The 11227-nt window shown below is 44.5% G+C and overlaps 1 pseudogene; it reads left to right on the forward strand.

The window, feature by feature from the left end:
• Window positions 1–5002: 5002 nt before the first annotated feature.
• LOC101716976 (peptidyl-prolyl cis-trans isomerase A pseudogene) lies at window positions 5003–5567 on the forward strand (annotated as a pseudogene).
• The last annotated feature ends 5660 nt before the right edge of the window (window positions 5568–11227 follow it).

Consider the following 11227-nt stretch of genomic DNA (forward strand, 5'->3'; position numbering starts at 1 on the left):
GGAGGATAGATGAATGAATGAAATATGCCTGAATAGAAATGCTGCTAGCTTGTGTTTTAACGGACAGTGATAACTCCCAGAAAAAGGCACATGTTTGGAGACGTCATGATCTAGAATGTTCCTTAGTTATCCAGATCCAGGCAAAGAAGGATTTCCAGATGGAAGGAAGCGGCACTTCAGTGTTGTGGAGATAAGAAAAATATGGCACTTTCTAGAAATAGGGGAAGGACATGAAGAAAAGTTAGACTGCTCATGAGGCTACATTGCTGAAATTTTAGACTCGGGTAAAGTAAATGAACTTCCCCTGTTAGGCAGCAGGAAAACTGACCATTTCACGGGGAAATGAAGACTATGTAGGAGGATTGACTGAGAGGTGGTAGACAGTTAGAGAGAGAAAATTAAATCAACAGAGCAGTTTGGATTTGCTGTTGTGGCCAAAGCAAGTTGTGCTAGATTCTGAAGGTGGGCACAGAACCTGGAATGAGGAGAATGACTCAGTGAGGAAGAGGATGAAGTACTGCCGGGTTGGGATTGGGGCAGGTGACATCTGGAGCTGTGGATGTGGAGGCCCAGAAAGAAAACACAGTGGGAATCAGACCCGGCTCCCTCCTGTCCCACCGAAAGCACCCGGTTTCTTCTGGAGACCAGAGCCCCACCTCAGCTTCGTGGTACTGGACTTAGTCATTAATGTGGTATTCAGTAGCTAATTAAGTATTTAATGATCGCTTCAGGGATATTTGAGTTGTTCTCCTCAGGCCAATAAGACACAGGGGACGTCTCCTGGGGCTGCTCCAGAGCGGCCAGCTGAGGTCTTCTCCCTGTATGGAAAGGAGCGGGAGCTGAGGAGCTGAGGGAGCTGCCATCTTTCCTTACGAGGACCACAGAGCCAGGAGTGGAGGGGCCCAGCACAGGGCAGAGCAGAGGCACTGCAGGGACCTTGTGCTCACCGGTCACTGATCCCTGGCCTTCCCTGTGTTTGTGGAGGCCAATTTGAGGGGTTTCTGCAGCCTGCCACCACGATGCCCCTCAGAGATGCAGCAAGGACAGACAAAACTGAGTTAATCCTCAAAACCAGAAAACTGATGAGAAATCCTTGTCAGGTAGGATTAATTTTATCTCAACCATTTGATAAGATGAAGAGTGGCTTTTTAATCCAGAGCATAAGGAAGAAAATAAAGAGAAAAAGAAGTTTATGATCTGTAAGGGGTGCAGCAGCTCATGGTGTTAAAACCAACGATCCCTCTTCCAGCTATGGCTGCTGTTTGTTTTTGTTCTAGAATTGTTGCTTGCAACAAACATGACTAAAACTTCCTCCCTGCAAAGTGAAATTCAAAAATTTAAAAGGCATCTATTAAAAATCACCGGAACTGCTGCTAGGATTCAGGGCCTGTGTTTTGGGGTGTCTCAGCACACGCATTCCTCTCACGATGGAATCCTGATGCATACACTGTGTTAAAACCTGAGTTTTATACATGCTCTAGACATTTCCATGGCAAGAATGCACATCTGTCTCACCTTCTTACAAGCAGCTTCACATGTATGACTCTATCAAGTGTACCTCTAGGCGGTAACGAGTAACAGGTTGAAGCCAAACCGCACGCTTGGATCTTGGCTTGACCTGTACCCAGTCCAGTGCTCTCTGTCCCCTCATTTCCATTTTGTACTTTAAATGGAAAGATGCTCTACAAAGCCTGGCACAGGTAATGAGAGTTAGCATCTTTGCTTTTACTATTATTCATACCCCGGATATGGCCAACAGCCGAGGTGAGCAATGTGGAAGCTCCGTCTTAGGTGTGGCTATCCTGGAATACAGTTGATCTCCCTCAGTATACAATAGAAAAAGTAAAAAGCAATGGCAAGCAAGCAGAAATGGTCATATTCCTTGACACACAAATTACCCTAGGAATATGAGGGTCAGATCTAACCCTTGAGCATGAGCTTGTTCAGTGCCTGGGCACTTGAACCTCTTCTCCGATTCCTTCCCACCTTCCAACAATTAAGCCAGGGAGAAGAGCATGGAGTTTCTGCCTTGGTGAAGAAGTGATTTTCTGTGTGTCCTCAGGCGAAACGCCTGCAGTTGACAGAGGCTCCATCTGTACTCCAGGCAGAGCTGCACGTTCTGCTTTTTTTAAATGTGTGTTTTTAAAATACCATTTGGCACCTACTCTACAAAGCTTAAAAATTAGCTTCTGGGGGAAAAAATCACCCAAAATGTTGCCTCTCGTGTACAGCCAAGCAAATTGGATTCATGTAAATGATCCTTAAGAAATGTCTTTACTTCGGTATTCCAACAACTGCATTTTTAAAAATATACATTGACTTGCTTTGAAAATTTCAGCCTCTTCATATCTATTTTCCTCTATTAAAAAAGAGCCTGAATTGTACAATTACATCTTGCATCAAGAAACCTAGTTTGGGACCAGGGATTTAGCTCAGTGGTTCTGGCGCCTGCTTCACAAGCGCAAGGTCCCGAGTTCAATCCCGGTACCAAAAAGAAACTTAGTTTGATTCATAGGAAAACTAGGGAGTCACTATTTACTCCTCAAAATTATTGCTAAAAACAATTCAAGTAAAATTCCTTTAAATAGGAAACTTGCAAGGGAACTAAAAACATGGTTTAAATTTAATACAAATTTCCTAAAACTCATTTATGTTCACGACAATGAATATTTTAAAACTGTTGATATCGTCTCCATTATACTTTTAGTAATATATGTATTTCTGTAAATATTTTGAACTAGAAAGAGGTGGAGGTATCTTCTAGCATGAATATCCCTATGCATAGAAGAAGGTGACCTCATAGGCAAAGTGCTAATAATACTCATTTGTCCATTGGACTGTAGGTTCTTTCAAGGCAGATATTATGTCTCATACATGTTTGAATTAATGTTCTTTTCCCTCACACACATTGCATATTTGCATTCTAAAACATACAGTCTATGAAATAGTCCACAAATAGTGTTTGCTTATTGATTGATTTTAGACAAAATAAAGCAGGATTTCCGCCTCACCCTTTTATATATCAAAGTTAATTCCACATAGATCAAAGAAAAGATTTAAACATAAAAAACAAAACCATAGGCATCTACTTCAAAAGACTAAGATTTTTGGAGACTCCTTCATGGTACACAACACAATTAAACTTTTAATATGTATGTTTAGTGCATGGATCGAACTTTCTTAGTAAAGAGAACTTCCAAAATCCTTGCAGCTAGAATCAACAAGGGCAAATCATCTGGCAGCTGAAGCTTCTTATTCTGGTCAACACAAGGCTTGGCTTTATGAGCTACACACGAGGTAGGCTGTGTAGGGAACAAAGCAGAATGAAAGGTAAAGCAGAGACTCTAGAATAAAAGGGGGACCCTGCACCCCAAAGATTAGCATTCTCATAAAATATTAAAGAAACTTAAAATAAGAAGAAGCCTTGGTCTGTTGTGGGCTTGACTCTATACAGAACTGAGAAGGAGAGAGAAAAGTGGACAGATTCCTCCCCTACAATTGCTCATCCATAGACTCCCACTCCCACTGGTTGGGAGGATAAAATTAACATTACTTGTGCACCTCCACCCCAAAATGCCTCTAATCAAAACTTTGGATCAGAGAGATAAAATTGACTACTTATTAAATTATGTTTAAATAATGATTAGTCATAAGGAGAAAATGAAATTATATTTCTACCACATGTAAAATTCTTAATGGTTTGATGACCTTTGAAAAAGATAAAAATTTTAAATCTTTAATAAAAAAAATATGATGTGTGATCACAAAACAGGTGAATGTTTAAATAAAAATTAAAATTTACAACAGTCAATGACACATTGCCATTAATGCCCCGGAGATACTGTACCCTCACTTCAAGCCCACTTATTCCATTCTCTCACCGCTTTCTGGAGCAGTTCTGGAAGTCCTCTTTCATGAGTGTCTTTTCCTGGCTGCTTCAATGTGCTGAATCATTTCAAAACATTCAGAGCAATTTCTGTCAAACAAAAACCTTCCAGTGTGTCCTCATCCACCTTACTCACTGGTTCTGGCACTGTGCAACTTTTGGCTCTTCCCAGAGTCAAAATGATCCAGAAAGGTGAATGTTTTTGAGTTGACTCTGGACATCCAAGGAGCCATACCAGTGCAACTAAAGACACTCAGGAAAGAGCACTTCAGAAGGTCTGCAAGAAGTGCCAATAAGGGTGCAGTAAATGTGTTTTAAGTTGGGAGGGGGGTATTTTGAGGAGAATTAATGGAAATGTGTCTTTTGCTATAATAATTTTTTAAATTTAAACATTCATGATATTATCTGACCACATCTTGTATTTTCACCTTGATTTAGAGAAGAATATCTTTACAGAAGATACAAAATGTCCAAATTGAAAAGAAGAGAACGATAAATTTAGATAATTAAAATTAAGAATCATTCATCAAATGAAAAAAATACAATAAAAATGGAAATCAACAGTCCCTAAACAGAAATTACGGTGAGCTTAACAGTAAGGCTTCCAATGATGATTAAAAGCCTTCTCCTTAGGCCAGTGTGGGTCTGCCCACCTGGGTCCCTCAGGTGGGAGCAGTAATGTGGCTCTGATGCCGCATGCTTGCACCATCTTACCTACAAGGTTGTCATCGGTGTTGCTGTGAATACAAATAATGGATTTCCATGAAGAATTGTTCTGATCTACTTGGATAATAACCTTTGGGGAATTTTCCCCCTTACTCTTCAAGGGTGCTTTCATTCATTCATTCCAGAGCTGGGACATGGTCACACTTGCACAATGGGCTCAATGACTTCTGTGTGTGTCTACTTATCTGTGATGGGACTTTAGAGTTTGACCTTAGAGTTGCTCTCATTGCAAAGTCGCACTTGGTAGTGAGATTTGGGAGTAGGAAACCTGGAGTCCTTTCTCTGTCATGATCACAGGCTGCTTACTATCTAAGAAAAAATCAACCAATAATCCTTAGAGGACCTGGTATTTGTGAATAAGCAAATTGGCTTAGACTTGTGGGAGGTGAATTCACAGGTAGGCGTTATTATCTCAGTGTAAAAGGAGGAAGCTAGACTTCCACTCACAGCCAGCAGCCACTAGCCATGGTCAACCCCTCCATTTTCTTTGTCATCACTGCCAACGATGAGCCCTTGATTTGTGTCTCCTCCAAGCTGTTTGCAGACAGAGTTCCAAAGACAGCAGGAAACATTTGTGGTTTGAGCACTGAAGAAAAAGGATTTGGTTGTAAAGTTTTCTGCATTCGCAGACTCTTCCAGGATTCAGGTAACTTCACATGCCATAATGGCACTGGTGGCAAATCCATCTATGGGGAGAAATTCGATGATGAGAACTTCATCCCAAAGCACACAGTTTCTGGAGTCTTGTCCACAGCAAGGGCTGGAGCAAACACAAATGGTCTTAGTTCTTCATCTGCACTGTCAAGACCGAATGGCTGGATGGTAAGCATGTTGTCTCCAGGAAGGTGGATGAGGCGTGAACATCACAGAAGCCATGGAGTGCTCTGTGTCCGGGAATGACGAGAGCGTCAAGAAGACCACAAATGCTGACTGTGGACAGCTGGAGTGCACTTGAACCAGCAGACCGCTCGTTCTGTAACACAGGAGAGCACCCTTCTCACCGTCTGTTCCCAGTACCCTGTAGTCCTCATGGTCTCACTGTAGTTGTTTGGGTTCCATATTTTCCTTACTCTCCTCCATGTCTAGCTTAATTACAGAGTTAAGATTTTGGTTATGAAGAAAAACTGAACAATGAGACAGAAAATTAATAAGGTTTAGAAGTGTAAAGTCACTTCATCAAATTCTCAGAATTAGTAAGTGGAAGATCTGGGATTTGGAAGGCAGGTCTGTGCAGTTCTGCAGCCTTGATTCCAGTCCCTTGACCATTATGTAATCTTGAAACTCTGCTCATGAGGCTGGACACATGGTCACTTGTTACACTGGAGCCTCAGCTGGCAGAGCACACCCTCAACCCATAGCTGGACACAAGGTTCGCTATTCAAGGATGGATCGTCATGTACTGAGCCTCCTTTCCACACCACTGACCAAGAGCACATTTCAGGGCATATTTTTACTATCTGGGTGTCAGACATGCAGGTCTTTTGGGGCTGTGTCTGCCTCAGGAAAGAAGATACAGGACATCTTGAAATCCTATTACTTCCTGAGGTACTTTTCTCAAAGGATTCTGGGTGGAATCCTGCAAAGAGAAAATAATAGGAAGGGCCAAGTTGCTAATCTTATTAGAAGAGTGCAATTGTTTGAACTCGGACGCTTGACAGCGTATGAAATGTGCTGCTCAGTTTACAACCATGTAATCCAATCCAGATAATGCTCTGTCTCGAAGACCCCCTCGGCCCCATCTGGCAGCAGCCCCCGCTGACGGCTTTCTGGAGGGAGCAGCAGGATGCTGGCCACTCTGGCGCTCTGTCCTCTCTGGGTGGGTGGCTACTTCGCCTCACCTTTTGATTCTCCATGCTGCGTGTTCACATCGTCAATTGCACCCTCCCTGTTGACTTCGGTGTTGTGCACTGATCTCACATCCTCCTCATGGCCTAGAAGCCTTGGCCCCAGAGCTGCTCACATGGTGCCTGGTGCCAAGGGAAAGACCCAGTGACCCCAGGAATAATGTAACAGCAATGCCTTGGTCCTCCTGGGCAGCTGTAACAAACCATCATAGACTGAAGAATTCAGAAGCAGCAGGAATGTGTCTGTGACCTTTCCGGGGGTGAGAAAGTCGGAGGTTAAGGCAGGTTTGGTGTCTGGTGAAGATCAGAGCAAAGATGTTGACTTCCTCCCCTGTCTTCACCCAGAGGGAGAGGAGACCTGAGTTATTCTGACCCCGTGCAGTGGTACTAGTCCAGTGACAGAGCTTCACCCTCATACCTGAATCACCTCCCCAACACCCCACTCCAAAGAGCATCCCCTCCCAGGGTAGGATTTCAGCATACAAATTTCAAGGCGGACACAAACATTTAGTTCACAAAAAACAACAACAAAAACCTTACTAATAATAAAGCAATCATTTACTAAGTGGTTATTTTATGCCAGGTACTAAAGCAAGTGCTCTCCATTCATTACTCTAGAAGAGCTCACGACAGCCCTTTGACCGGACATCGTGACTGTGGCCCCCATTTACAGAATGAGAGACCAAGGCTTGGAACGTTCAGATGATTTACACGATCCAAAAGTTCAGCCTGAGTTCACCCGACATTTACCCAGGCTCTTAACCACGATTCTTGCAGACCATTAGCCTGTGGTTTAAGCACCTCCTTTATTGTAATCGTGCTGAGTTGGTAGTGAATTTGCCGTTTCTTGTGAAGAAACTAGAATTCTACTGCAGTGTGGTAAAGAGTACAATTTTGGGATCTGGAACCTGGGGTCAGTCTTGGATCTCTATTGGTAAGCCCTCTGAACCTAAGCAGACTGACTTCCCATGGATTGATTTGCTTCTCTGTGAAATGGAAATGATGCAAACACTGCCCAGTAACTTTGCAAATCCGATCAAATAACAGCTCCACAGCTCACCCCTTCCCAACACTCAGGTAATTATTGGCTGCGCTATAATTCCAGTCTTCTCACTTCTGGTCCTCTGCACTTGCTAGCTGACTGGAGGATCTTTTGACTTTCCAGTCAGTGTGATATGTTCAGCCCATGTCTCTAGCTCCTGTTGAGTTGGATACATTGAGAAAGCCAGGCTCACTGAGAGCTGGAAGGCCATTAGCAAGTGAGGAAACAAGAAGAAACTATAAAACACAGGAAGAAGACATAAATGCAGAGGCTATTTAGCCCTGGGGAGATACCTCAAGAGCTTCTGAAAGCTCCCTATTTTAGTACACAGAACTAATTGTGTTTATTTAAAAATGCAGATAATGGTATAATCAATTTCAGAAAGCTGCCCACTAAACATGCTCAAATTTTAAAATAAAGAGATTTCCTGCTTAGTAAGGCAGTCTTCCTATCTGCAGCAAAACCATCCGGACCTCCCTGCCGGCAAAGCCTCCCTCCCCACTCATTTAACAATTGTTTGGCATCTACCATCTGCCAGACACCGATCTGGGTGCTAGGACAAAAATTCTTGGTCTTATGAAGTTCACTCTTATAGAGGGTATGAGGGGCAGGCAAGGAATAAATGAAGTAAGTATCCACCTGTGTACAACATAATACAGCATGCTGAGCAGAATGCCAAAACAAGGTGAGTGAGTGTGAAGCACTGAGGCTGGGGCTAACACTTTAGACAGTGTGGCTCCCTCACCAGGAAGGTGGCTTTTGAGCAATCATATTGTTATGATTCTCTCTGGATGTCCCCTCATAAGTGGTGCTTTGGGGTGGTGATTGGATCATGGGGTTCTATTCTCATTGGTAGATGAGTCCACTGACAAGTTTACAGCTAACTGTGATTTGGGAGGTGGAGCCTGGCTGGAGGAGGTGGTCACTGAGGCATGGCCTGAACGGGTCTATCTCCCTCCCTCTTCCCTTGATCTCTCTCTGCTTCCTGTCACCATGCCATGGACTGTTTCTCTTCTGCCTTGCCTTTCTGCCATGCTGTCTTGCCTTGGAGCCAGCCAACCACAGACTGAAACCTCTATAAACTGTGAGCCAAAATAAACCTTTCCTCCTTGTAGTTGTGGGTGCTAGGTATTGTGTTCCAGCAACCAGTAAAGTAGTTAAGACAGACATGGAAGAAATGGGAGAGCTTGCTCTTGCTTTATATTCAGCTAGCATCATCCTAGGGAGAAGAAAAATGAAATGCCTCAAAGTGGGATCATGCCTGTGTTGTTCAGAGGGTCAGCAAGGCCCCCTGGAGCAGAGAGAGAAGGGAGTATATGGTTTGAGTGGCCAGAGGATGAAGGGAGGGACCAGGCAGGCAAGTCTTGCAGGTTGTGATAAGGACTTGGCTTTTCCCCATGTTCATCTGATACACTGATACATTGCTGTCACTCTGGTGGTTACAGAGAATAGACTACCAAGGGACAAGGACAAGAGCAGAGACCAACGAGGCATCTTTTTCAGTAACCCAGATAAGAATGATGGTGCCTTGGGCCAGCAAGTGGGCAGTGGATATGATGAGAAGGTGTTGCATGTGGCAGAGCAGATAGGACTTAACGGCATACTGTCTGTGTGGGCCGAGTGGAAGAGATGGTCAAGGATGTCACCACAGTGCTGTTCCTCAGCAACAGGAGCATGGTGGAGGGATTGGCATCAGGGCCGCAGCTCTGCATCATGGGAGACAAGGCCTTCGTGGTCTCCTCTGCTCCTCTCCATTTCCTGTCCTGAGCTCCCAGCCATTTCCGGCTCTCTGAACTCATCAGCTAGCTCATTCTCTCTCTCTCCCTCCCTCCCTCCCTCCCTCTCCACACATGGCACTGCTCCCTGTTACCTTCCCTACCCCTTTACTCCCTGAAGGAGGGGACTTAGCCTCAGCATATGACTGGTTGTGCTCAAAGCGTATATAACTGGATCAACTCCTAAGGATTCCAGGTGGCTGAGGTTTACCGGGAGGATGTCATGGTACTGGACGGAGTTTGGCCAAGGCTGAGGGAGAAGCTGAACTGAAGGGCAGCAAGGAGTTCCCAGGATGGGTCAGTGGGACCACAGCACCTTGTCTGCATCCCTTCACCAGGATCCGCAAGCTCAGCCCCCGGAGGGCGGGTAGGGACTGGCTGGCCCCTCCCTGGAACCTCTCTCAGCCCCGGGAAACTCCATCAGCCAAGGTGCTGCTGTCTCCCAAGGAGCCGCCCACGTCCCTTGGCAGCCAATGTTAGGACGCAGAGATGTGGCCCCGTGACCGCGTGTCACCGCAGGTGGGACTCCGAGGAATGTCCTCGGCCGCAGTGCTGCCCGGGGATGGCTGGAGCTCTGTGGTAGGTCAGCGTCTCCCCTGCCTGGCGCTGCCTTCTGAATCCCTGAGCATGGGCTTCCCGGGAGCACCTCCTCACTGACCTGCGAGAGCTCCATCGCAGCCTCTTCCGCTTGGACCAGAACGCGCTCGCAGCTGGGACCACCTTGTCAAAGGCCACATCCGTGTGGCTTTAGAAGTAGGAGCCCTCTGGGTGTCTCAGGGGCGCCAGGAGCCATGGAGGCTCCGAGAGAAAAGACAGGCACAAGGCCATGGCCCGATTACCGCAAATGTTTATTAGTGAAGCCACGTAGTAGAATTTCATAGAACATTCTTCTCTCTGGAGGTTAACAGATTCGCTGAAGCCAAATCCAGGATTCTAATTCAGCAGAGAGATTCTGACCATGGCACAGGCGCTTGGGCTCTGTATGGCAGTGTGGGCTTTTGAAAGCATTTTGGCTCTCCTTTTTTATTTTTATTTTTTCCTTCTACAAACATCCAAAGAGCCTTGAGAGTTAATTCAGCCTTGTAGTCACTCCAAGGCCATCTGTTGTTCAAATTAAAATACATATTTTTAACTTTAACCTTTCAATCTCTAAAGTTTTAAACCTTTGAGATAGAAACAGCCATTTTGCCACAGCTTTTCGGATTCCTGATTCAGTGACATCAACGCAAGGGTGGCATCAGTGTTAGGAACGTCAGGAGGGAAGGCTGGCAGGGCCAATGCCACTGGAGGGACAGGGAGAATAGACCAGGTTATTTTCTTTTCTTGCGTGACATGGAACTGAGCTATACTCTTGTTAGTTAGTTCATCGAAACTCTGAATAGACTTTATGATAATTTAGGAATCTGTGTTTCTTCTGAGCCATGAATAAATAAAGACGAAGCTGAAAATAAAACTGCAAAATTTAGGTTCATGTGTTAGTTCTATTAATCTATCAGCATATTCTAATGCAGACACCCAAGTAAAATACAACCCCAAAGCTAATTTCTTTGTGAATGATTTTTTTCTTTTATTTAATACATCCACATTGCAGAAAATATGGAAACTGTGGAAAACGACAAGGATGCTTATAACCTGCTATCTCTCTAGATAAATGCATGTAAAGTCTTGATGTGTTGCATTCCTACTGGAAAGGGTTCCTTGAAACATCTCCTGAAAGCAGAGCTCAGGTCCTTGTGATGTATTTATCCTTCATCTTTTTTTTTTTCTTCCAGTACAGAGGATCCAACTTGGGACCTTTCACTTTTGAGGCAGGCACAGTGCCACTGAGCTAAATCCCCAGCCCAATCCTTCATTTTCAAAGATGCCATTGCTAATCTCTGATTAAGAGGAGGGTAAGTTTTGAATCTATTTCACCTTATTTCTTCCCACCAGAATTCGTGATATTTGTACCATC

Source organism: Heterocephalus glaber, unplaced genomic scaffold, assembly GCF_053883595.1.
Source record: "Heterocephalus glaber isolate CG9 unplaced genomic scaffold, H.glaber_assembly_v1.0 deba00001428, whole genome shotgun sequence".
Taxonomy (NCBI): Eukaryota; Metazoa; Chordata; class Mammalia; order Rodentia; family Bathyergidae; genus Heterocephalus; species Heterocephalus glaber.